Consider the following 27,698-nt stretch of genomic DNA (forward strand, 5'->3'; position numbering starts at 1 on the left):
CAACCAAGTTCAGGTGTACAGTGGTACCTCGGGTTAAGAACTTATGGTAATGCATTCCGGAGGCCCATTCGTAACCTGAAACTGTTCTTAACCTGCAGTACCACTTTAGCTAATGGGGCCTCCCGCTGCTGCCGTGCGGCCGCCACGCAATTTCTGTTCTCATCCTGAAGCAAAGTTCTTAACCCGAGGTACTACTTTTGGGTTAGCAGAGTCTGTAACCTGAAGCGTTTGTAACCCGAAGTGTTTGTAACTCGAGGTACCACTGTATTTTTAACAGCATGTAGCAAATCTAAGGAAATGGAACTGAAACAACCATATATTACCTTCCCTGTTTACCCCATCTTCTATTTCCCTCCACTTTCTCTGCTGCATCCTCTGCTCTGATATTAGATTGCAACCCCCCCCCAGGGCCAACCCCCCAAATAACAGGGAAATGTTGGGGATCTCATGCACACCTGGCAAGTATTCAAAACCAAAAAGTGACGCCAGGGCATAGTTTTCACTGTGATGGCAAAAGGTGTGTCTTGGCTGGACCACTTCACTCTGAAGATGTGTCTCATATGAGTAATACAAGAAATTATGTGCATTCTCTCTGCACAGAAAACTCAGGGTTATGATCTGACATGTATTGTTTGCTATGTGGATGCAAGACTTTGTATGAAGGCTTCCTATGGAAGACTAATGTGAGCCTCTACCTGCAGTGAGAGGTGGCAGAGCCTAGAAACACGTTTGCCACCTCAATGAGAATGAGGACAAGTGAATACTGGCAGAGGTCCTTCCAGATGCATGGGTCCAGCTCTATCCTCTTAATGCCATGCCACAAATCCTATCAACACTCCTGAGCTGACACAAAAGGGGTCCACCAACATCATCACGTGAAGGCTTCCAAAATGGGGACAGAAACTCTGGTCAGTCAAGGTTCCTGTCCTTGCACTAGAAACCCTTTGTGCAATGAAAGTGACCTGCTTCAGGCTCAGCTAATCATGTGTTGACTTGGGATGTTTGTTGGCATGTGACACATCCTCAAGGGGGAGGAGCTAGATCTGTGCATTCCAACAGGCCCCATTGCATGTTTGGCAACAAATGCCTTAAAAGGGCTTAGGTCGTCGTCATCATCATCATCATCAACAACAACAACTTATTACTTATATACCCAACCCATCTGGCCAGGCCTCCCTAGCCACTCTGGACATTCTTCCCCTGTATTTTCAAACAATGAAAATACACTAGATGTATGTGGAATTGTCAACATTCCTTTATAATTCTTGATGACTTTCATATTTTGGACATTCACTGTAACACATATAAATGAATTTAAAGCCCCACAAATTCAAAAATATCGCACGACAATTTACATTCTCCTCTCTCAGATGTCTATACAGTACGTGTATATACGCATAACACTTTCAACGATCAGTTGAAGTGCCACAAGACTCTTTTTGTTGTATTTAAACAGGGAAATTGTCATTCAACTAATTAACAATTGGTGTCTTGCATAGATGGTGTAACATCTGCACAAAATAGTCAAGGTGGGAAGACAGGACATACACTTCAACCCCCACTCTGAGCTATTGCCATTTAAATGGGATGCAACACATATCATAAAAGAAATCTGATTCTTCACCTAGTAATGACAACCTGAGTCAGCCCTTCTGGGATTCAAGCGTGTGGTTCCAATAAGTCTAGGTATTTCCAACTTTAAGTCACTTAACGATTTCCTCTGTCTGTGATTAGCCCGATAACAAATGGGGCTTGTTTTTAGTTCTCAGAAACGCTAGGCCAAATGCATTATGTTTGAAGGCTGGTGGAGACCCAGAGCCAGTTTGTCTACTCAAGTGATTGTATGGTGGTCTCTTAAAATCCAAATTAATTAAGGATGCTCCGAGAACATGTGAAGCAGTGGCCTCTGTGAAACTTTTTTTATATATATAATATTTTTATTGTGAAACTTTCATTTTTACTGTAGCACTAGATAGAAACAAAGGGAGGGCAAATGAGTGAGGAAGAGGAAATTTGTGATGAAAATTTGAGATTTGGTCTGTAGAAGACCAGATAGTCATATGGAATAGAGAACTCTGCTTTGTTATGTGAAATAGGCCTCTATGGGTTGATCCAGCTGATTACGGTTGTTACGAATGAAAAGCATGCTGATTCAACGAGGGATTCAAAGTCAGTTCAATTTTACCTTGCCTGTGGGGACAATTTTACCTTAATTCCTAAATTACATCTGCCATGTGGAAGTGCTGAAATGTTTCCAGGTGCTGGCCATGTGGTGGCCATAACATTTGAGAGCTTCATACCATGTTATGTATTCAGTGGTCTGTGTTTGCCTGAGCTTGAGTCTGGACTAAGGATTCTGATCCCTTGTGTTCGAATACAATACATGATATCCAGTCACAGAACATTTCAGGATTTGGGCTACTGCCATTGGCCCTTAAACTCTGTGTTATGATTCACAGCTTGTGAGTTTAGACAGCCAATCGCATTGAGAGTGGGAGTGGCCCAGGCCTTCACAAATGTATATAAGCAGTTGCTTTGCCTCTGTTGTTGAGTTCTGTTAGTTCTGTAAGGGTTCCTGTTATCACTGTGTCTCGCTTAGTGGGAACGCACATATTCTTCAGTTTGTTCCCATCTCATTGATGCATTCAGGATAGTCAAAACAGAACACTATGGAATTTGTGGAGATAGCCACCAGCTTAAGTATTTTTGGTTGGCCACTGAGGGAAATAAGATGCAGGACTGGTTAGGCCTTTGATTCATCAGGGCTCTTGCGTTCCATTTCTTCAGAAATCCTCAACACATTATTTGTTGCAAGTGTCTCCAGGGCCATCTTAAGTATATTTGGCGCCCTGGTGCCGTGGTGCGACGGATCCCTCCGGCGCCCCCACCCCGCCCCGTTTCCCAGCGTGGCGGTCGGGCAGAGCTGCACGGCCGGGCCGGCGAGCGGGCGGGCGGGTGCAGCGCACAGCACAGCTGCTGGGGCGCAGCTCTGCGGCAGGCTGGCGGGCGCAGCTCCGTGGCGGGCAGGCGCAACTGTACAGCGCCCCCTGGCAGGCGGGTGCCCTGGCGCCCTGCGCCACCCAGCCTGGCCGTAGGGCCAGCCCTGAGTGTCTCTCACAAATTATATCAATTGTGGTGACCTTCCACCATACAGAAGCAAGTCTGGTGTTTCTTCCACCTAACAGCTGAAACTTAAAAAAATATTCCCTTCCTTTTTCCCCTCTTTGAGACACAACATTTCAAACAAATGTTCCAGCCCAATTTAACAATGCCCCAACATTTTCAGACAGTATGGCTATTAATTATCTGTCTTGAAAGAAGTGGTCTCATAGTGGCTCAATGCTATTTTTCTAGAAAAAGAGGTGTTGGAACTCACCATGAACACCTCCTCCCTTGTTTTCTTATCATAGCAATGGTGCCCACCTGAGAGGTACCAAAATTTCCAGTGAGTTTCAGCTGAAAAAAAACCCCCTGGCTAAATTGAAAATACTGGGGCACAACACAAAGTTTGGAGAAGGATAATGGTGATGAATTGAGGAGATAGGTCTTCTACTCAGTTTCATAGGAATAGCAGGAAGCCTATCCAAAATGGGAGGTAAATAACAAGAGAAAAGTCTGCATGATTTGTTATGAAGCAGGAGGCATGCTAATGCTCAGTAGATGAGGGTCTCTGGCATAGAGAAAATATTTATTATGCAAGGAGAGTATCACTGTAAAACAGAGCTGTAGGAGATTTGGTGTTTCTTTTCAGTGACAAAATGCCAGCTCCTGTAACCTTAAAAATATCTTGTATATTTAATCTTACATTTTTGAGGATGACATTTTCTCAGTTAAAGGCCCAGAAGGCCAAAGAAGTGTTATTTTACAACTTTCAGTGTTTAAGATTCCATTGTATTATTAATCTATGTGAAGCAAATGTCCGTAAGCTAGATGTTTATAGAGAAATGTTTGACTTAAAAAAGGTGGAGTTGACAAGCAGGACCCAAACTCCCTTTTTTCCTTGCTACATAAACCTACTGTATATTTTTTCACATACTTGGAACCACCAAATTAAAGCACAGACTTTGAACCAGTTTATAGGAGTGGAAAGGTCAGTGTCTGAAAACAGTGGAAATTGTATGCAGAAACCTTGTTTATTTTCTGTCTTTTATAAAAGCCATCCAATGTATTATGCAAAAACACTTTGTTATGAGGAGCGGAAGCAGAGACTGTGAATGTTTTGGTCACCCTGGAAACATGCAGGAACAGAAACAGATGTCTAAAACCTCATGACTTTCCTTTATTGCAACCTGCCTCAGCAGAGTTCAGATAAATACAAAACCTACCCCTGAAACACCTGTCCATGCAGAACAACCCAGGGCAAATTAGGAAGCTGGAATTGCCAAATTGATTCAATTGTCACAGTCCAGTCATTTCCTCTCCTGCCCTCTCTGTGATTGTGTGTTAACCATTACTTGATACATTATCTGTGCATTTCCATCTTGCGGGTATAGAAAGAGCAAACATCCTCTACTTTTAATATGGCCGGCAGATAACCTGACAGTTTACATTTTAATGTCAATTAATTATATCTGTGACTCATCACTGTACAAGGTAATGCCTGCCTTTCTTTCACTGAACAATTACACTTTCAACATGTTAATGCTCAGGCTTATTAGCCTAGATCAGCCTAATGCACAGGATTATTTACAAAGTTAAAACATCCATTACATCCATTAACCATGAAACAAATGGAATCAAGAATCCTGGGTGTTGAATAAAGTCACATGTTTTCTGAAAGCATCCTACTGCAGCACACTTGGCGATGGAATAATATAAAAGCTGTCATTTTGGAGAGATGTTTCTAGTTATAAAGTGATTGAAGATACAGTCATACCTCGGTTTAAGCACACCTCGGTTTGAGTATTTTCAGTTTAAGTACTCCGCAGACCCGTCTGGAACAGATTAATCCACTTTCCATTACTTTCAATGGGAAAGTTCGCTTCAGGTTAAGTACAGACTTCCAGAACCCATTGTGTTTGTAAACCGAGGTACCACTGTACCAGAAGGGATCCAGGTGGGTGGGGGAGAGGTGGGGGGATATAGAGATATAAATATAGAGGTACATTGGTCAAAGATCTTTAATCACTTGGAAGCTGTTGGCACTTCTAGACAATTATTTATTAAGGAGATATTGGAAGACACCAAAATGTATCATGTAGCCAGAAATAGATGATACAGAGGGACAATAAACAAATGGTAATAAGAGACTTCTCTAGTTTTGCACATTCACTACTATCAATTAAAATTATTTATTTAATTTTAGGGCCAATGGAATTGACAGGTTCATCAAATGTTATTTCAAGCAGCTGAACAAAAGGGCGGCAATGCAGTTTTGAACTGAAACACCATGAAAACATGGTTGTGAGAGGTTAATTTCCCCAAAAGTCTTTCATCTGAAAGCTTTCCCCCATGGTATATGACTTGATTATGGATTCACCATTCAAAATGTGAGCAAGGCTTGACTGCATCCTGCAAAATAAAATAAAATAAAATAAAATCTCCTCTCCCCCTGTAATATATCTACTACGCTTATTAAGTTCCTTCTGCTCACATTTCAATACCTCTATAGTGCTGGTGTTCAAGGCATTAGATTATTGTTTAGTACCTACTGGGATAACATGTCTTTCTGTGGTTTCTTTTCCTTTCATCATCATTATGACATGCAAGTATTTCAAATATATTTAGAGTAAACAAATTTGGGTACATACAGTGAACGGGGTATTAGTCAGTGATACCATCTCTCTTCAGATGTGTCATCCCACATCTTAGATGTTATTCTGTGATATTTCGCCTGTTTGTAGTGCACACAAAAGGTTCTATTGACTCTCAGGTGAACAGTTTATTAACCTGAGAGATGGAGTGCCAGGTTTTGTTCTTCTTAAATTTTCTTATTAAATCAACACTGAGCACATATTTGGATATAGGGTTGTTTTAATAAGCAAAAGATCAAAAGTCAAAGGCTCCAAGAATCTAGACAGAATAGCCAAGAGCTGTTTTTGTTATGCTGTAGTGATTTTACCTTGTAAAAGGTAAAAAAAAAGGGTAACGGACCCCTAGACAGTTAAGTCCAGTCAAAGGCGACTATGGGGTACAGCACTCATCTTGCTTTTCAGGCCAAGGGAAGCCAGTATTTGTCCACAGACAGCTCTCTGGGTCATGTCAAAGAGAAAAACAACTACCGGTACCAGACTTTTAGAAGACATCTGAAGGCAGCCCTGTTTAGGGAAGCTTTTGATGTTTAATAGATTATTGCATTTTAAAGTTTTGTTCTGTTGGAAGCCGCCCAGAGTGGCTGGGGAAACTCAGCCAGATGGGTGGGGTATAAATAATAAATAATAAATTATGATGATGATCATGATGTGGCCAGCATAACTAAACTGCTTCTGGCGCAACTGTAATGAGTGCCAGAGAGCACGGAAATGCTGTTTACCTTCCTGCCACAGTGGTATCTATCTATCTACTTGTACTGGCATGTTTTCAAACAGCTAGGTTGGCAGAAGCTGGGACAGAGCCATGGGAGCCCACCCCATTGCGGGGATTCAAACTGCTAACCTTCCAATTGACAAGCCCAAGAGGCTCAGTGGGAAAGGGAGGAAGGCAAAAATAACCCTAAACAAAGAATCTTGTGAACGGATAAAGGGGATCACTGGTCCCAACTGTGTGTGTGACTGTGTTGGTGCGAGAGGAGAGGCGAGGCACAGGGAGGGGGGAGCGGAAACAGCTGAGAGGGTGTAAACACTGGCATCACGTGATCACATTACAGTCATGTTTCCTTCTCTTTCGGACACTGGGTTGTGTTGGGTGGGTCTCCGAGAGGCATAACAAGTGGAGGCAACTCAGTGGCCAATGGTTTCGTCACGGCGGCACCAGTGCAGGTATTCCCTGTCCTGCAACCTTGCTTTTGTTCCATCCCTAATATTCCTCTCTCTTTTGCACACCCACACCCACACACCCCCATGGCTACACAGCAGCCAACCGGATTTCCAGGTGTGGGGAGTGGAGGGTGTGAACGGATGTGGGGCAGGAAATCATGGGCTTGCTGCTGTAAAAAAGCAAGAAGCACAAGGGAGCATTAAGTTTTTTTTAAAGTAAATAGCCAAGGTGGATAAAAGGAACGCCTCTTACCACCTGTGTGAAGGAAATGTGAACTTGCCAATCCTATTCCTTCTGCAGAATGCTGGGATCTCATTGGGGTTGTGCTGCAATGCTCCATATCTGTTGGGAAAGGAATTCTGAGCAGGCTGTGTGTGTGTGTGTGTGTGTGTGCATTAAGCATTCTCTCTGTCTCTGAGGATAGCTCAGCGGGGCACGCTTAATCTCAGGGTTAAGGTTTGAGTTCCATGTGTTGGGCGAAAGATTCTTGCATTGCAGGGGGTTGGACTAGATGATCCTAAGGTTACCATCCAGCTCTGCAAATCTAAATCTAAATATGGCAAGCCTATAAAAGTCTGGAATGTATTACTATTGTCTCTGTCTCTTTTTGTTTCTGCTTTGATATTTCACACCTGTTTTCTGTTTTGACTTTGTTTTATGCTTAATTTTGTGTTTTAATATACACAAGATCTTGATTGTAATAGTGTTTTACTAGTAGTGGGAGGAAGATACGTTCTGGACACTTTCTGAAACATTATTACAAGTTCTGTGGCAGAGCCTGGTATTTGCAATAGGTCCTTCAACTTGGGTTGCCATACTTCAAAAAGGAAAAACGAGGACACCCTGTATGGCAGCCCTACTTCAACTGAACTGTGGTCAGCTATTCCTCAGATTTAGCCCTGGTGAGACCTGGCTGGCTAACATTCACAATCCAATCCTTCCTAGGTTTACCATGGTGAGAAACCCATGGAAACCAGTTCAGGCTAGTTTTTAAAGTAACAATGTCACCTTGTAGGTAGTGCATATCCTTAAACATGTGAATGAATGCAGCTGTTTTCCAAATGATTTGTAGAAAGCCCTTTAAAATTACTAGGAATGGAGAGTCGGGTTCAAAAGCAGAGTGTTGACAAAGTACTGATTGCCTTTGCTTTAAAGCAACCATAAATGCCAAAGGAAAATAGTTCTGCTGCCTCTCTCTATTAGGGAAAATGCCACAGCAGATTTATTTTTCTGGGAGGTATCAGGTTGATAGCAGTCTAAATTCATTAAGAAATTCTGGAAATCTTAGCCTGAATAGATGAACTCATGCCTCATGATCATGTTGATACAGCAACCGAGAAATGTCGTTGTTCCCGCAAGGGGACAATGACAATAAAAATCTATTCTATTGTATTCTATTCTATTCTATTTTATTATTACCTATAAAACTATGCACATTTTTGTGTTTATTTTAAATCACACAATGGAGTGGAAATAAAATGGGTATATGAATGAATTTTGGGTCTTCCCTCTTTTTATTCATTTACAGCATAGCTGCCAAGTTTTCCCTTTTCTCGTGAGGAAGCCTATTCAGCATAAGGGAAAATCCCTTTAAAAAAGGGATAACTTGGCAGCTATGATTTACAGTGCAATCTGAAGAAGGGGGTTCAAAGGCAGTTCTGTTAGCTGGGCTTGATCTGTCTGGGTGGAAGGAAGGGCAGAGGAATGATATAGTATTCTGCCAATTTTTTAAAAATAGTTTCCCCTCCAACTGGAAACAAAGAGAGAAAGGGGAAGGAGAGATTTAGCTTCACTCAAAAGTATTTCTAAATGGACCAGGAGGGCTTTATATTAGATCTAAGCTATTGCTCAGAACACCCCTTTGACACCAGAACTCTGACTTCAGTTGACCAAGGCTCCAGAGGAGCTGACATTGTTGAAGAAGGCTCCAACATCAAATCTCTCCCCATTGCTCTGTAGATTCAAACTATACTATAGACAGATCCAATTCATCCTCTGTCCCCTTGGGATTCTTTCCAGGGACAATAAGATTGCACTCTTAGTTGTTCTAACCGCAATGATATGCAAATATATTTAACAGAAGCTATACTCTGGAGGGGAAGTTTGGCTTGGCCTGGAGCTGATGCAGTGTTTCTGAATAGGGGGAGTTTGTTTCTAAATCCACCTGCACTGCCCACTTCCCATTCCATAGTTTGGTGCCATCCCTAGTTCCTTTAATTAAGAGGATATGAAAAATATGCATTCAATTAATGTTTTATTGCATATTCTATTTTAGTAACCCACTAAAATATGTTCGCTTGCTCTCAAGATATGTAAAACAATAACATTATTACAATCAGTCTCATCTTGCACTAGCGCCAACTCTTCCTCATTGTAAACACGTAAACATTTCCTGAGGGGTTATCCTCCTCATTGATAACTTATGAATATGAGTCAAATCCCCATGCATGGTATTAAAATCCAGTACATGTTCCCAATTAAAAATGTCCCACAGCGTTCTTGATCATCTTTAGCAATTAGCATAATGCTGGAGTTCAGCCACAGGGTAAATGTTGTAACCTGACTTGAAGCTCTTAGCCATCAGGTGTTTTCAATTTGTAGCTATATCAAGTGTATGTAACTCCAGAAATGTAGAAGAAATCACAGTAAGCGTGGAGCTGGGGCAATTGTCTTGACGGGTTTTGGTTTTGGTTTTGATTGCTGGCATGCAGTTGATCCTTGTGATTAAACCATTTCCATTGTGACACAGCCACAGGAATATTATGGAAAGGTTACTGAAATACTAATAGGCCTAGGAACTGAATATTTTCCCCCCTCATTGGTATTGTTAGGAATTTGGGGGTGGACAGATTCCCTATGATTTCTCCATTGAGTGAAGGGTCAGAATTTGAGCAAACTGATAAATTCCAGTATTTAGCAAGGGCTGGGAATAAAGGGCTGGGAAGAACAACCAGCTAACTTCCTCGTGAACCCAGCCAGGAGCTCATGATGGTGGGTTGCTGAACAAACAATGGTGCTGATGGCTACTCAATGGGAATCATTGACCAGGGAGAAGTCTCTGCCAGGCACAGAGGGAGGTTGCCAGGGTAAGGGGGCGTTGTGATGTCACTACAGGAAGAGCGGGTTTTTGTACAACAGAGGTTTAGGAAGCAGGGGTTTCTAGGAAGAAGGAGCAGGAAGTGGGCAGAACTCCATGTGGGGACTGCACTGTTTTTAACCTGCATGTTTCATTTAATTATGCTTTTAACTGAGTTCCTTAATTTTTTTAAAAAATGAATGCTACCTGATTTTTTAAATCAATTTAGATATTGTGATATTGCTTAATTTTTATGTGGACTGGTCTATGAGTGACAGCCTATGAGAGTCTATGAGCGACTCAAAGGTACTTTTTTCTTTTGAATTTGAAAATTCTCTCTCTCCCTCTCCACCCCTTTCAGTGGAAACAGAAAGTTGCCTGGAGTCTTATGAGAGACTTTTGTTGGGCCACTTGGGAGATTCCAAAGTCATTAATTTTAGAAGTAGATGGGGATAATTAGTATTTCATTTAAGTTAGAGGTCAACGCCAGTGTTCTTTCCTCTACTCCAGACATTTTACAGAATGCTATGCCTCATTGCTTTTATTAGATTCAAGCAATGGATGAAATAACAATGTTATTAACCTCTAACACTGTTGAAAAGTTAGGAAAAACAGGTGGGGTGGTGGTGGAAAGGTCGGCAAGGCAGTTACATTTCCTTTCTAGCTGTGTTTGCATAGAATGTGGCAGGACTTAGTATTAGATTTAACAGTCTCTGGGTTAAAAAAAGTTAGTGCAATTCCTTACTGGCCCTTTTGCAAGGGGTGGATAGCGACACTTAAAAACAAAACAAAACATGCAAAATAAAACAATGCACCCAATTAAATTAAAATCACACAATGTCTGCTGTAGTCTAGCTATTGGATGATAGCCCAGATAGGATCAAATATTCTACCTTCTCAGAAACAAATGTGATCTGGTATGACCCAGTTTTGTTTTTACAAAACTGGAAATGAAATCTTCAGGAATACTTCCACGCAGTGGAAACCAGTGAAAGTTTTCTTGATACACTTGGCATTCGAAGTTATCAGGCCAAAAATGTGATAAACCAGTTAAGTCCTCCGCAAACGTCCAGCCAAACTGACTTTGTAGATTATGATCATTATAAAACTGTTTTGTACAGGGGATGCCATATGCTTTAAATGTATGGTGTCGATGTAAGCCCAGATATTAAACTGGATCTAAATCCAAACTCTAACCATTTAGGCCATGCTCAACGCTTGGGCCTTTCCTCTACAATCAGTTCAAAGTAATGTCCTACTGCATTTTATACTACAGAGATATAATTCAAAAGGACATGGCCACATGCAAATAGCAATGATTTTGACAATAAAAAATTGATATGAACAGCAATGTCAGACCAGAAAGAATCACTGGACATGCATCATATGCATCAGTAAGGCATTTTCAGCATGGATCAAGCATGGATGTTGTGGAGTCCAGCATACCTGAAACATCAAATTAAGCTGAATCAATTTCAAGTTTAATTCCAAGGAATTGTTATGTATAAAATTCTAAAGCAAATTTCCATTGTTAGGTTGTATAGTGCATTCTAATTCCCTATTCCATTGCTCTCTGACCTCCTGAACTTGTACTTTACAAGATTCCAATAAACATTTGAAAAATAATAATTATGGGCTCAGCTTTCTGTGATGCAAATTATTACTGCCAGCAATTTAAAAGATGTCAAAGCACTCAAAATATGGACAGTCCTTTAACAGACACCACCAGATGCCATAATTGAAAATATTGTCATTCAGCACTAATTGGTAGATGATATCTAAACTGCAATTTAGGAAAAAGCAAAAATTCCCTATGATTATAATATTTTTTAGAAATATAGGAAGCTTTCCTATAACAGGTCAGTCTATTGGCCCATGTGTGGGTGGTGCTGTGGTCTAAACCACTGAGCCACTTGGGCTTGCCGATCAGAAGCTCAGCGGTTCGATTCCCCACAATGGGGTGAGCTCCCGTTGCTCTGTCCCAGATAGGTAGATAGGTAGATACTCGTAACAGTGTACTGTGTGCCAGAAGCGGTTTAGTCATGCTGGCCACATGACCTGGAAAGCTGTCTGTGGACAAATGCCGGCTCCCTTGGCCTGAAAGCAAGATGAGCGCCGCAACCCCATAGTCCCCTTTGACTGGACTTAACCATCCAGGGGTCCTTTATCTTTACCTTACTGGCCCAAGTAGTTCAGCCTTGTCTACATTGACTGACAGTGGTTCTCTAGGGCTTTAAACAGACAAGTTTTTCCTAGGCCTACCTGGAGATGCCAGTGATCTTTTGCATGCAGAGCAACATGTTCTGCCACTAAGATGCATTGGGCCAGGATTCAACTAACCTGGTCTGTTAGCTGAAACAAGCCATAGGAACTCTAGAGCAACAGAGCCTCCCCCAAATCTACTCTGGAAGGTTGGAAGAAACCCCAGAACAGTGCACAGGAGGAGGAGGGGAGAGATTGTTCCATCAGTGGAAGCATTTATGCTTGCCCAACGGAACAATCTCCTTTGAGCAATGTTGAATTCCACAGCACGTAATTTTATGGACTGCAGCTATGTTTATAATGGATTTTGTGTTGCCTTGAAAGGATTAGCCCTGAAAGGCAGCATATAAACTCTGAGGATAAATAAAGTAAAGGGCACTGAATCCATTCTGCCAGAGCCAGTTCTTCTTCTGAGCAGCAGTTGGGTCGGATTTTAGCTTCCTGTGAAACACGCATAAGCGCTGTTGCTGGAGGGACTCACATATGGACATAGCTGGGCTGGGGTGAAGGCGTGTGGGGCAAAACCCCTGGAGGAGAGCCTTTTCATTCGCAACACCACCTCCAATCTGCTCCCTGAAATTTCATTGAGATCAGAGACAGGGAGAAGATTGGATGAAAAATACATGAATTAAAAGGCTCTAGTTGCAGGCCAGTGTCCCCCCCCCCCCCCGGTAGGACTATAGCTACTTAGTGTGGAAGGGGTGCTGGTTTGTGAGGTGAGCTTTTTGAAGACCCACCTGTTCTTCTCACAGCTCTCCACCGACTTTAGCGGAGTGGGTGCATGTCTGATGTGTGAGAGAGAATGGGTGCGGTGTGGCAATGCCCACTTTTGTTTGGGCCTTGCTTACCAACAGTGTGGCCTTGGTACAATAAAGCTTAGCAACCCCTTTTTAGTGCACTAGACTCCTGTTTGCTACTAGATTATCTGATAAACCTGCCTTACCAGACCAAATATTGCCTAAATTAGCATTTTGCTTTCAGTAGGCAGTGAGATGTGGACAGCCCTTAACCTCCACATTGATTATCAGCTACGGCTACCTTACTCTCCCAGCAACCAGGAGATGGTAACAAAGAAAGTTCAAAATGTTTTGTGATATTAAAGAAATTGACTGAGATCTCAACAGGTGCTATATAAAGTTACATCAAAACACACACATAGACCTAAGTAAATATTAAGTAGATGTCATCCATTTTGTACATCTGATAAAAATGATTCGAAAGGATTAATCTGCATTTCCAAGGGACCTGAAATAATGTGTAAATGGATATTTCCTTTCCAATTACTATATTTTGGAACATTTTAATATTTATGCCTAGCCACAGATAAGAGGACACATCACTAAAATAAATAAATCTATTGACATCATTTAAAACTCTTGCACTATAGTTCTTCTGGGTAGCAATTATGGTATAACCAACTGATCCAAATTTCTTGCATTACCTGTTTTATTGACATATGTTAATAAAGGATATAAAAAGGGAATAAGTATACCGGTAAGTAGAATCACATTCCTAGTGAGCTGTGGTACTTTAGAAAAATGATTGAATGTACTCTGCTAACTAGTTGGTAGTGTTTTTTCTTCGTAACTATTTGAAACCAGCAAAATTACCTTTGGTGCTGTTCTCTTAGTCAGCATCCCTAACCAGGCTATCATTGATGAAGATTTCTCAAACAAAAAGGAAGGCAGCGGATTTAAATTGTGGATGTTGCTTGATTCCCTGGCCCTAAACACATTAGTACACTGTATTTCCCTGCTTATACAGGCTTTTGTATAGTGAACATGTGATTGTTCAAATGCCCCAGCAGGGCACCCAGAGTTTGCAAGGAGGAGAAAAAGGGGGAAAGGGGGAAAAATTGTTTGGAACAAATTTGCATTAGTTCAAGGGCAACGTTAAGCATTTTACAGATGGTTTATTGCTATTCTTGTGCTGTTTAAGCTGTCTTTCATGTCAAAAGTCCTTTCCTGCTTACAAATCATCAGGAAGAATTCCGGCCACCATGCTGTTTGCATAAGCTCCTTCAGGGGTTCTGGCCCTTTGATCACAGATATCGTTTGCAATCGAGTTAAAAATAGGAGGCTGCTGCGATAAGCCTCGGTTCTGACAGTAGACCAGCTTTCCTTTTTCTTCTCTAACTTTGTTCTCGTCTTTTGTAGTATGGGAACACATAATCTCAACACAGAAGGGCCAGTGTTGAGGGATAAGAGTGGAGTTTAAAGAAACTGGGGAGGTCACTGAATGAGAAGCAGCTTCTTACAAAGTGTGGTCCACCTTTCGAAGAATGAAAAGGGGGGAAGTTCAAAAGAACGCAGATGCTTATCTATATATCAGTTTTTCAAGCTGATTAGCAGATTACAGGCAGAGTACAATTTTAACATCCCCAATCCTGCTTAAAACACTCCCCCCCACCCTTAAACTTTGTGTTTTGCTCTTAATCCACTGAGACTGTTTTAAGGGACAAAGCAAATACTTCTTGAACTCAATCGTGGGACCCCCATTGACTTCTATGGATGTGGTGTCAGTCTCGAAGCACATTGCTGTGTTCAGTGTCATCATAAAGGTTCTTAAAATAAACTGCAGCAGAGACAACTTTATTTCATAGTTGCATTGCGTTTTTTATATAGAGAGAGATTGTTTAAATCATACATTGTTGATTAGCCATTGCAACATAAAAACAAGGTAAAAGAAGCATTATGTGTGTGGTGATGAAAAAATCCAGTTTCCGGTGCCTGGTATCTGACACCCCGTTCACATATATGAAAGTTATCATTTGGTGCTGCAGTCAGTAAGTGATGAACACATATGTGTTCATCAGCCTCAAGAGCTGAGGCATATGTGTTCATCAGCCTCAAGAGCTGAATCAAGGCCATTCCAAAAAGCACATGGAATTCGGGATGGGGTGAATACTCAGATTGGGGAAGGTAATCAATATGTGATGCACTGTTTAAAAATTAAAAAATAATTATGCAGTCATTTTGGGAAAATCTAGACCTCAGTCGGGTCAATCCTTTAAATGGGCTGCAAATGCTGTCATCTTACCGTACTTGCTAGCTTTCCCTTCTGCCTTCATATGCAGAGCCTCAAAACACTTTTCAAAAGACAGCTTCACACAGAGCATTCAGCTGGAACACTTGCTCAACTGCTTTCAGGGTGAGCAGTACAATTCTAGTACATCCCTAGTCCGATGGCTTGGGGGTTCCAGGAGAAGCAACAGGGTTGCGTTCACTCTACCCATATCCCAGGACAGGTCATTCATAAGGTTGCCCAAGACAGTTTTGGTCCCAACATTGGATTGTAAACTAGACTGATAAAGAACCAGGTAATCAGTTTTTCTCCATGTGGATTATCAGACCAGATTCCTCCTTTATGTTGAAGTAAAATAAACCTAACACATGAGAGGGGGAAAGGTGTATGACTATTACAGTTAATATAAAGGATGAATTGTATTATAACACAATAAATTGTAATAAAGTGCAGTCATAAAATTTTATTGTACATGACATCAGATAGCTCATAAAATTTAAACCCATACACAGCAGATAATGGTTGCATTCCTTTTTGTTTAATTTGGCTTGAGTCAGTATGATAATACTTAATTGCTTGACTATTAAATTCTTTGTTAGGAAATGAGACAATTTCTGTCATGGGAATAGAAGTGAAACACCTAGTTGTGAATGGTGGATATTGCTGAAATCCATTAGGGGTGCCAGCATTATGTTGATACTTCGGTCTGATTTCAGCGTCCTTCATTCCCGTGTTGAACAACACAGAAACAAGGAGTGGGGGGCCTCACTGGTTGCCCTACACCTGGCACTGCACACTTCCCTTGACATTTGCACATACATCATCTGGGGGCATTCCGGCTGACCACACAGTGTTGAAGATTCTGGGGCGATCTTCACATATACAAGTGTGTGCCTTGAGGAAGCTGATGTGCTGGGGGTGTATTTTTTCCCTCCCTTCCCTTTCTCTTCCTCCCCCTTCCTTTTTGCCAATGAACCAGGAAGTAAAGTTTGCTCAGCTTAGGATTCCCCAGTTTTCCCATTAAGAAGCAAGGGAGCAACTTGAGCAATAGGTGGAGGAGGAGGGGAGAACAGGGCATTATTACAGGCACGACAGAGAGACCATGACAATGTTAATTCACTGGGGGCGGCGGGCAGATGTCGGGCAAAACATTGACAAGTGGCTGGAGGGTGAGGAAGACTCCATACCAGACAAGACTTTGGGTGATTAAGACTCCGGAGACTCCAAAGACATCCGCCTCACCCTCATGGAGGAGGTGCTACTCCTCGGCTTGAAGGATAAAGAGGGCTACACATCCTTCTGGAACGACTGCATCTCCTCCGGCCTCTGGGGCGGCATCCTCATTGAGCTGGCAATGAGGGGAAGGATACAGCTGGAGCCACAGGCTATGAGGAAAATACGACTGCTGGACCGGAAGGTCCTCCTAAAGTCAGATGCCCCGACAGGAGACGTCCTCCTAGACGAGACGCTGCGGCACCTCAAAGCCACCGAACCTGCTGAGACAGTGCAGACGTAGATTGAGTTGCTGACGGGTGAGACCTGGAACCCCTTCAAGCTGCAATACCAGCTCTGCAATGTCCGGGAGTGGACCACCAAGAACCTTGTGGAGAAGGGGATCCTGACGACTGAGAAGCAGAACTTCCTCCTCTTCGACATGACCACCCACCCAGTCACCAACACCAGGGAGAAGCAGCGCTTGGTGAAGAAGCTGCAAGAGAGCGTCCTGGACCGGTGGGTCAATGACCCCCACCACATGGACAGGCGGACCTTAGCCCTGCTGGTCCTGGCGCATGCCTCTGATGTGCTGGAGAACGTCTTCACCAGCCTGGTCGACGAGAAATACGATGTGGCCATGAACCGGTCCAAGGACCTCATGGACAGAGACCCTGAGGCGGAAGCGGCCAAGAGATGATCTGGGCTGTTTTGGCAGCCTTCAACAAGTCCTAAAAGCCTCCCGAGTTGGGAGAGGCTGTTCTGTGTGGGTTTGACCCTCGTTTCCTCTTTAGGACTGAACCTTTTCCGTTCTGTGGAATCTTCCCATGCTCCTTAGCGGTGGGCATTGGTGACTTGCTGCGTCCATAGCCGCCACCACAGATGTTGGGCATGGCAGGCGACATTCTGTTACAGGAACGCCTATACCTTCACCACCACCTCCTCTTCCTCAGATTCGGGGACTTGTTAGGTTGCAAGAACAAGCAAAGAAGTTTGTGCGCTGTTTTCTCCTTCCCCCCTGGAAACACCCCCCCGTTCCGTTGTCCCCTCCCCCCAGTTTAAAATGAAGGTCTGTGTCTGCTAGAAGTGTAGTGAGCCGCCTCTCTCGTTTATTTCAAACTCTTTTCTCTCCCTGCCCCCCGCTGTTTCAGGGAACAAATTACGATGTGCATTTGGGATTTTTGTTTTGTTTTCTTCCATTTTTTCCCCTCTCTGTGTTAAATCTTATAATCCCATGTTTTGCCCTGTCTCGTTTTTTCGACCCAGTTTTTCCCTTGTGCTGTTTATTCCTTGTGTTCTGCTGGAAAAAAACCATTACAGCCCAAATCTCTATGCAAAAAACAACACGTGTGTGCCTTCATATGTGTGAAGGCACATACCTCCTGCTCCCCACTACAGACATTAGCAAGTGTGCAACATCAGGGGCTTGGCTGCTTGGTACAGCCCTGCTCCTTGCTTAGGTGTTACTCAACACAGGAACACAGAACACCTAGATAGGGTTCCTTGGGTTTGGACCCACAAGGCCAGACTACTGTAAAGGGCTGCTATGCAATGCAGTTGCTACAGAATACCATTGCCTTTCTTGGGCAGCTGGACTGTTGGGAGAGCTTTCTCATTGTTCCAGAGTCTGCAAAGACTCTTGAAAGTTAATTCATTTTTAAAACCAATTCTATACCACCTTTCACTCCAGAGAGTATCAAGGAAGTTTGCTACCAGCAAAATAAGAACATGTCAATGAAACATATCAACTTGGTTTTATCTATTTTGCTGGGTGTGATAATGGTAGTTTTGCATTTTTAACTTGCTGTAAGTCTCTCTCAGTCCCCCCCCCCCCGTAAAAAGCATTGAATCAATGCTTTTAATAATTATAATCCATAAAAATATATCAGTGAAACATGAACTGTAGTAGTTAGCATGCTAAATATGTTTGTTGATATATGAATTGTTTTAACTGTTTTTAATGCATCTGTTGTTTTTAAATTTATATATATATATGCAATTGTTTTAGCAGTTTTTCTACATGCAGTTGTTTTGCATATGTCTCACACAATCACTTTGGAGACGCTTCATAGTTTTAAAATGGAGCAAATAAATTGAAAACTGGCACTAAGAGCCTGCAGGTTCCTGCATGCTGGATTCTGGAAGCATGCTGCAGGTGCCTGCCTAGTCTTTGAGGGAAAGTCATTCCATACCTGTCATGATTCTGTTCAAGAGTCTGGAAGGGTGGCCATGTGTTCTGCTTTGCAGAAGGCAGTCCTCTAGTTGAAGGCCTTCCAGATAAAGAATAAGAAGGAAGGGCAAGAGTGCTGAAGTTGGCCCTCAACCGTTACTGCCTGAGCAGCGAATGAGTAGACACACCTGGTCACAGTCTACTCCACTATGTGGAAATATACTGTATTTCTATTTAATTTATAGCAGTTATTTTTACATTTGTATCTATACATATAAATTAGTATATGCAGGTGCAACGTATATCCATGCCCTCTTTTAATCCTTTTTTTTTTTTTGGTGATGAGTACATAGCTACCCTAGATTCTGGTCTTCACCTATAAAATAATTTTCTTTTTATTCCAGTAGTGCACCAGGGCACCAATAATATATCCCTGCCTTCCTCATTTCCTCACTTTTGTGGGATGGAACACTGGGGCAGACAAGTCACAACAGTTCCTAGAGTGTCCACTAACAGGAACTCACCTGGAGGGACACCTGACTACAGGTCAGTTCCTGTTCCCTCAGACATGCAAATGAGTTGGATTAGATAGGCCCCTAGCCTGCAATCACTCGCTCTCTTAGCTACTTCCTCCTTCGATGGGAACACATCTTCAGAGAATCTCTAGTTAGGATGGTTCTCACTCTAGGCCTGCAGCCAAGAGTGAGACCAAATGGAGTCTTACTTTACTAAGTAGTCTCTAGATGTATATATACTTGTAACTTTTCTAAGCAAGCCTGCCTTTCTGAGATTATGCTGGTAACTCAGGATGAAACTGTAAGTAAACTCTATCTTATTTTATAAACACTGTGTTGTGTATTTCTTTTAAGAGGGACAAAGGGGACCTTTGCCAGGAAGTGTAATATTGAAGTATAAAGTGTAATATTGTTATAGAGATTCTAGCGAATCTAACGCTCACGCTTTGCTGCGCGCCAAAGGGGAATGTCACTCTGCTGATATTGGAAGCTTGCTAACACAAGCTTGGATAGGACCTATCTAATAATATATCCTAATCCACATCCCTAACATTCCCACAACTTTGAGGAACAATACCACTGTCCTTCCTCAGAACCAGGCACCAGGGCAGACAGCCTAGAAGAGCCTTGTAAGGATGCCTCTGCTGGTTTTGGCACAGCAAAGAAGACTGTTTTAAAATGAACAGCAAACTGTTTAACTTTAAACAGCTTTTCCTGTTGTGGGAAAGCAGCAATCCAACTCTTCCCACAATGCCTTTCTCTGAGGAAGGACACTGCATTGAGGTTTTTAGGGAAGTTATATGGAGGAGTACTGCCAGTTGCTTTGCTCTGACAGCAAGTAATGTTTGGACAATTTCTTCTTATATTCCCCATCAGATGTTCAGCAATATCTATGGCAATAATGTTTTATCACATTTCTTTGCATTAAAGGAGCAACTGAGAGAATACTAAAAACTATTCAAGCAGAGAGAGAAATAGAGGAGATGGAAGAGAACAGAAATGATGAAGAAAACAGAATTCAAAACGGTAAATAAATTTCTATTATATTGCCCTTTAAATCTCTCATACCCACTACGGCCAGTGTAACCCACCATTGCCAGCTAGAGGGTTTAAACATTGTATTCTCGGTGTCCATGTGAAGAAACACATATATAGTGAATTGCAAGCATACATTAATGTATAGAACAGTTTTTTATTCCTTCCAAATACTGATATGTGATTCTAGGTGAGATTAGAATCTATTCAATACATAACAGAATCTGTACCAGGACACATTCCTGGCCTACCTGCTCCTGGGATTAAATACATCCTGTTTCTGCAGTTAGAAAGCAGCTCTGGAAAAAAACACACGATACTGGCATTCATGACTTCTAAAACACAAAACAGCTCAGACACAGAGGAAATGGGATACTCAGTCTTCCGCTCTTTCAGTGTCAGGGAAAATGTAAGTTAAATATTACAAATCTTTTTTGGCAGAATAATCCTTTAAAAAGAATTTCTTTTCTTTCTTTTTTGGGTGAAGTTGTCCGAGTTGCATTATTTTTTAAAAGGAGATACTAGTTTTTGGAACATTTCAGATAAACATATGGATGGAAAACAGTTATTCAGTGTTCTTCACTTGGTAGTCAGCTGTGCTTACCTCTAATAGTTTAATGTAGGATCATTTTCATGCTGTGCCAAGTGCTCTAGAGGATTCGAAAGGAAAGGAAATTCAGCCAATAACTTAATAAGGCAACCCATAGTTTAGATCTTTAATGGAGCACACTAACAGCACTGAGAGGATATATGATAGTCATCTTCAAATATTGAACGGGCTGTCACATGGAAGATGAAGCAAGCATGTTTTCTCCTGCTTCAGAGGTAGGACCTAAACCAGTGGATTCAAGTTACAAGAAAGGAGATTCCAACTCAACATTAGAAAGAACTTTCTGACAGTAAGAGCTGTTTGGCAAGGGAATGGAGTCCCTTGGAAGGTGGTGGACTCTCCTTCACTGGAGATTTTTAAGCAGAAGTTGGATGGCCATCAGTCATGGATGCTTTAGTTGAGATTCCTGCATTGCAGGGGGTTGGACTAGATGATCCTCAGGTCCCCTTTCAACGCTACAATTCTATGATTCTAAAAGAGCAGGAGACCTTAGTGTATGCGAAATAATCTGCTCTGTTGTTTCTAAAAGACAGTTTCCCTTCCAGACTCTTTGTGTGGCTGGTCCATTGGGCTTCTTGCCTTTTCCAAAGAACACCAACGCTTTGGCTGTGCACACATTACCATATACTGAACATGCTCCAGCGTGTTTCCGTTACTGCTGCCTGAAGCCGTGTACACGTGACATTAGCTACAATCCATATCCACCCTGTAGTTTCTTGAGAAGTACTGGACTGAGAGATATGAAGGTAAGGTTAGCGATTTTGTGGTTACGTAGAAATACTCCTGTTCGATGCATTTCCCCTTGGACCAATTTCCATCTGATTTGAAAACATAAGTTCAATTTGCAGTTGAGGTGAGGTGTGTACATTTGAGACAGCTGTTGCACACATCCAGGTGGCAGCATGTGCACAGATGGCAGCTTCATGTATAGGAGGGAGCCATGAGGAAACCGAACATGTAACGCATATCAGGTGAAGACATGCACACTTAGTCTCCTGTATGCACCTCAACATGCAAATGCAACCTGAAATTCATTAAGGGGAAGCAACCTCACTGTGTTTTGAAGCTGCTAATGTGTACATAGCTTTAGAAGCCTAATTTGTATTTGCCTCCCCATAAGGTTCTTGCATGCTTCCTTCCAATACAAGATTTCACTCCAGAGCATCCAAAAAGCTCACCTTATTCTTTGTCCCACAATATCTTGGGTCCCCCTTCATACAAGCTAATGTACTAATACCTTGATTTTTAAAGTACATAGCTTCCAAATATATAGAAATGTTGTTGCAGCTAAACCTATATTCTTTACCTTTTTAAAAAGCCACATTATGCTTTTCAGGCCCATTTTCCCCACCCCTAGAAGTCCATGCAAGCTTCCTTGAATAAATCAAGCCGATATCTCTTGAACGTAAGCACAGCACAGGGCAAAGCAGAGGGTGGGACTGTTGGCTTATGTTTAAGGACATGATTAATTTACTCGACTTTTGCATGCTTGTTAATGCAGAAATTAGTATTTTATGAGGAAAGAGATCTCCCCTTTAAATAATGCAACCTTTATTAACTTCATATTTTACACACACACATCTTTCATTGCTGACAGAATCTGGAAAAGTTCTTGCGGAGAATAAATTCTCCTATAAAATGTTTTAGTGGGCCCCTTCGGGTAGGCTGTTGTGAGGCAGACTGATTGCTTAAGCCCCAGAAACAGTAGTCATCGTTGTGTAAGTTGGTGACCCTGGGAAAAAGAATAAGGGAGCGAAGGCCATTGGCGTGGTTTTTTTTTTAGTTGGTGTGGCTGCTTGTAGGCCTTTTGATCTGTGCTTAGACGAGACAGTCCTCCAATTTAGGTTCTGTCCTGCAGGGATGACAAAGATATTTTGGGAACACTAGGTCATTATATAACTGACCCAGACATTATCTGAACATAGCTTGTCCAAAGGTAGACAAAGGCGAGGTGCCCAAAGCCAACTAAATGGCCCTGGAAAGCTGCTTAAATGTGCCTTATCTCAGACATGGTAATTGGCTTTCTACTGGTGGCGAGTACAGTTCTGTTAAAGGCGGGCCTGAGGGAACCACTCTTTTGGGGACTGTAGTTTATTATTAGGTGAGGAAATTACTGGACACCTCCAGCTGTCATTAATCAGCCACGGAGCCTGACTGGAGCCAAGCAAGAGGCCTGTGGGTGTATTCCACTGCATGGTAGGGAAATACAACGAGACAGAGACAAATGCTTTTCAGCCTAGCAGCACTAAACTCTGCCCTTTCACAGACCTTAACATGCATGTTCAAATTGATTTAGTCTGTTTACCCCCTCAGCTTTGGCATCCATTTCCCTTTAAGACTGACAGCTTTATGTGTCGCTACCATGTTATTATGTGTTACCGTTCTACCAGTAGCTATAGAGTTTCGGACAAGTGTAGGGAAAATATATATACTTCCAGACCTAGAAGAGGACTTGGTAGTTCTGACAGTGCAAATAGGAAAGCAGAGTCAATTAATTACTTTTTTTAAAAAAAGCAGCATGTGTTTGCTCTTTTTATTTTCCACTTTCCCCCACTTTTCAAGCCCATTCCAATTCATGTTCAAGAAAGAGAGAGAGAGAAAAAGGTGGGGGGGGGAGAAGCCTTAAATAAACTTACGTGATTGAGAAACACATCTGTCAGGTGATGTAAGTGTCTGGCTTATAATTCTTCCTCTTTGGTTTACAAACAAGAAATTTCTTCATGGCTGTGGAATGCCGACTTAAAGTCTGCTATAGGTGTGTGCCTCTCAAGCAAAAAATGAAAACAAGTAGCAAATCACAGGGTTGACTTGGCTTGTAAACACCTTTTAACTGTATTTTCTCTTCTCTGCTGTAGGGACAGAATATACATGGAATGTGAATGGAAACTGAATGTGGCTATTTAAACATGATCTACCTAACGAAACAAGAGCCAAACAGCCCTCTCTGTTTTCCCACTGCCAGTTAGGTGAGTCCTGTTCTCCTTTGCAGGTGTTCTCTTTGCCTTTGGGGAGCAGCCTTTCAAAAGTGACAGGTTCTGTGAAATTACTTCAGTTATAAACCCCTCCAACCACTGATTTGATCTGTGGTTGGGTCGTCAGCAGGATGAGAAACTGAGGAAACCATGAGTAGTTTCACATGAAGAGCTACAATATCTAAAGTCACAGATGGGCAACTATGAGAGTGTGTTGACATACCATACAGTGAGATTGTGGCTCACCTCACAGGAGCACATAGTTGGCAACTTGACAACAACTGCACACTGAAATACCATTGCCCCTGAAAACCTCACTGTCAGGATTCTTCGTTCCTGACCTGTGCCACCTTATACCATTTGGTAGTGCCAAACTGCATACAACTAAAAAGGCACAACTTGGAGACTTCATTGCCACAGTTGCTCAACTGAAATCAAGTCAGGTGTTCTGAAGGAGTAAAATGAAGATGCCTGGTAGCTGTTAGCATTTCTAATGGTTTTTTTTTAACCAACTACCATTTATGTCTAGTGTGAAATTTCTCTAGGCTGTAGAGGTCCCTTGGAATGAAAGGTATACATTAAATGTACCACTACTATTTTTATTTATTCAGCTCTTTTCTTGGGTGTATTGACTTCTCCATGTTTTTATGAGTTGCCTGAGGCAGCTTTTGCTAAAGGTGTTGATAAAACCTTTTCAGGTGAAATCGTGGACAGCTGGACCATATGTTACTTCCCCCCCCACACCATTTTTTCCCCAGCTAAAGATTGTTAAATAATAACTTGAGGGTATTTTCTCCTAATGAGCAATAACCATATCCTAGGCTAAATAAACTACAGGCCACAGGCCTAGGTGTTTATTAGCCAAGGATATGGTCAGTAACTTATTTTGAGAGAAGCATCTTCTAGCTCTTTTTTAAGGCTGATGCAAAGGTTACTTGGAGTGAAATGAAGTGAGTAGGATGAGGAAACTGTGTGTGTGTGTGTGTGTGTGTGTGTGTGTGTGTATTTTACTGAATGTACCTGCATGGCAGGCAAGGCCTAAGGCACTGAATATAACAAGGATCAGAATCTTGAAATTAACAGTCTGCTTTTACTCAAGTTATAAAAGCAAATTAATTAAATATTTTCATGGCTGCTAAGAAATCACTCAAATATTTAATCCCATAAAGAGAAATGAGATTGAATAGAAATAGTAACAATGGGGCAACAGTGTTAATTCAGGGTTATTATGGCTTATAGTAACAGTGTTGTTTTTGCTGTTGTTTAGTCGTTTAATCGTGTCCGACTCTTCGTGACCCCATGGACCAAAGCATGCCAGGCACTCCTGTCTTCCACTGCCTCCTGCAGTTTGGTCAAACTCATGTTCATAGCTTCGAGAACACTGTCCAACCATCTCATCCTCTGTCGTCCCCTTCTCCTTGTGCCCAAAATCTTTCCCACCATCAGGGTCTTTTCCAGGGAGTCTTCTCTTCTCATGAGGTGGCCAAAGTATTGGAGCCTCAGCTTCAGGATCTGTCCTTCCAGTGAGCACTCAGGGCTGATTTCCTTCAGAATTGATAGGTTTGATCTTCTTGCAGTCCATGGGACTCTCAAGAGTCTCCTCCAGCACCATAATTCAAAAGCATCAATTCTTCGGCGATCAGCCTTCTTTATGGCCCAGCTCTCACTTCCATACATCACTACTGGGAAAACCATAGCTTTAACTATACAGACCTTTGTCGGCAAGGTGATGTCTCTGCTTTTTAAGATGCTGTCTAGGTTTGTCATTGCTTTTCTCCCAGGAAGCAGGCGTCTTTTAATTTCGTGACTGCTGTCACCATCTGCAGTGATCAAGGAGCCCAAGAAAGTAAAATCTCTCACTGCCTCCATTTCTTCCCCTTCTATTTGCCAGGAGGTGATGGGACCAGTGGCCATGATCTTGTTTTTTTTTTTATGTTGAGCTTCAGACCATATTTTGCGCTCTCCTCTTTCACCCTCATTAAAAGGTTCTTTAATTCCTCCTCACTTTCTGCCATCAAGGTTGTTTCATCTGCATATCTGAGGTTGTTGATATTTCTTCCGGCAATCTTAATTCTGGCTTGGGATTCATCTAGTCCAGCCTTTCGCATGATGAATTCTGCATATAAGTTAAATAAGCAGGGAGACAATATACAAACTTGTTGTACTCCTTTTCCAATTTTGAACCAATCAGTTACGCTGAGTCAAATCATTGGTTCATCAGCATTGTTTCAACTGATAAAAATAAGCTCTTCAAGGTTTTAGACAGGGGTGCCTGGAGATGCTGGCATTGAACTTACAGCTACAACCCTTCTCTTGTGTATCTTGTTATGGAATGATTCCCAGAGTCATTTTACAGGGAGTGTTTTATTTTCAAAAAGAGAGGTGATGGGGCAGGAGTTGCCAATGTTTCTGGACCATTGGGTACATTTGTAATCCTCAGAAAGTGTTGCGGGCACCAGTCACAAAATGAATGCTGTGTGTATGGGAGTGGGAGGTTGATATTACACAAAATGACTATTGTGGGGGCATAACACAAAAAAGGCTGTCACATCTAGAAGAGCAGAAAAAGAGGCAGGACCACAAAAATGTGTAGGCAAATCTCACATCAGCCCCCACCCATCTATGAGAATAAAAAGGCACTGTTTTCATTCACAATGAGAAGCAGTTTGCGCATCTCCTTGTTCAGAATGGGTCAGTGTCCAATTGCAGTATCCAATGAAATGTGGCCCTGGCTTATGGGGCATGTTCAGTGTACAAGCTGAGCTCAGTGCAAACCAGAACTGAACAGGTAGATCAAACTTAGTGGGCAAGGCCACAAATAGATATACAGTGGTACCTTGGGTTAAGAACTTAATTCATTCTGGAGGTCTGTTCTTAACCTGAGGTACCACTTTAGCTAATGGGGCCTTCTGCTGCTGCTGCTGCCACCGCACCATGATTTCTGTTTTCATCCTGAAGCAAAGTTCTTAACCCGAGGTACTGGTACTATTTATGGGTTACCAGAGACTAACCTGAAGCATCTGTAACCTGAAGCATCTGTAACCAGAGGTACCACTGTAATGAAGATACGAGTTAATGTACAGGTTGAATGAGGATCTGCATTATCATTTGCAGTTCATGGTGTCAGTAATAAGGGACTGGAAAAGGATCGTCAGTTGTCTTTGCAACAAAATTAAAAATATGCAATGTTATTTTGTTTTAGAACTGTTGATAGTTTTGTTTTGCATTGTAATTCTAATTGGCTATCATTTTTGAAACAATTTACACTTACATAGACACAAGCTGAACGAGCCAAAAAGATTCAGGCAAACTGAGTTTTTATAGAATCTTGATGCTTAGCAGGAATAGCCTTATTTGAAAATCTAGTAAATAATGAGCTCCAAACTACAGCACACCATTGTTATGAAAGCATAATAAGACTAGTGTAAAATCTTCCAACATGTGTGTCTGTGTTGCACATAAAATCCCTGGACATGGAAATGTCAAGAAATCAGTTTCTTAAACTAAGACATTGCCGTTGAAAATTGATATGGGCATAGTCTTAGCAAAGCATTTTCATAGGTTATTAGTTCCAGTGAGTTTGACCATCTATCAAATGAATGTACCTGATACAAATATATATGGCATTGACTAATTGGCATGCTGACAGTTGGCCTAAGTTAGATATATGATGTTGTGCCGCTGAGGTTGGTAGAAAAACAAAAATACAAAAGGTAGCTATGCTATGCCTACAATTAGCAGTGTAAACATCTTAATAGGCATCAAGGACACAAACAGATGTTCTAATAGCGTGTCTGTGAGAAACTGATCTGTACTACTTCCACTCTAGCTTGACCTCTCAAAGTTTCAGTCCCACTGGGAATTTCAGTGATTTATTAATTTGGGCACAATGAATACCATAGAGACA

At 41.9% G+C, this 27,698-nt stretch overlaps 1 long non-coding RNA gene and 1 pseudogene across 1 annotated transcript; both read left to right on the plus strand.

Annotated features, from left to right (window-relative positions):
• The first annotated feature begins 15,966 nt into the window (after positions 1–15,966).
• On the plus strand, positions 15,967–17,501 carry LOC118083594 (Golgi phosphoprotein 3-like; annotated as a pseudogene).
• A 2,348-nt stretch (positions 17,502–19,849) lies between these two features.
• Positions 19,850–24,372, plus strand: LOC118083595 (uncharacterized). The gene is made up of 3 exons (XR_004692403.2): positions 19,850–20,200; positions 21,365–21,565; positions 23,675–24,372. It is a non-coding gene; the product is annotated as an uncharacterized LOC118083595 (long non-coding RNA).
• The last annotated feature ends 3,326 nt before the right edge of the window (positions 24,373–27,698 follow it).

This window comes from Zootoca vivipara, chromosome 9, assembly GCF_963506605.1.
Source record: "Zootoca vivipara chromosome 9, rZooViv1.1, whole genome shotgun sequence".
Taxonomy (NCBI): Eukaryota; Metazoa; Chordata; class Lepidosauria; order Squamata; family Lacertidae; genus Zootoca; species Zootoca vivipara.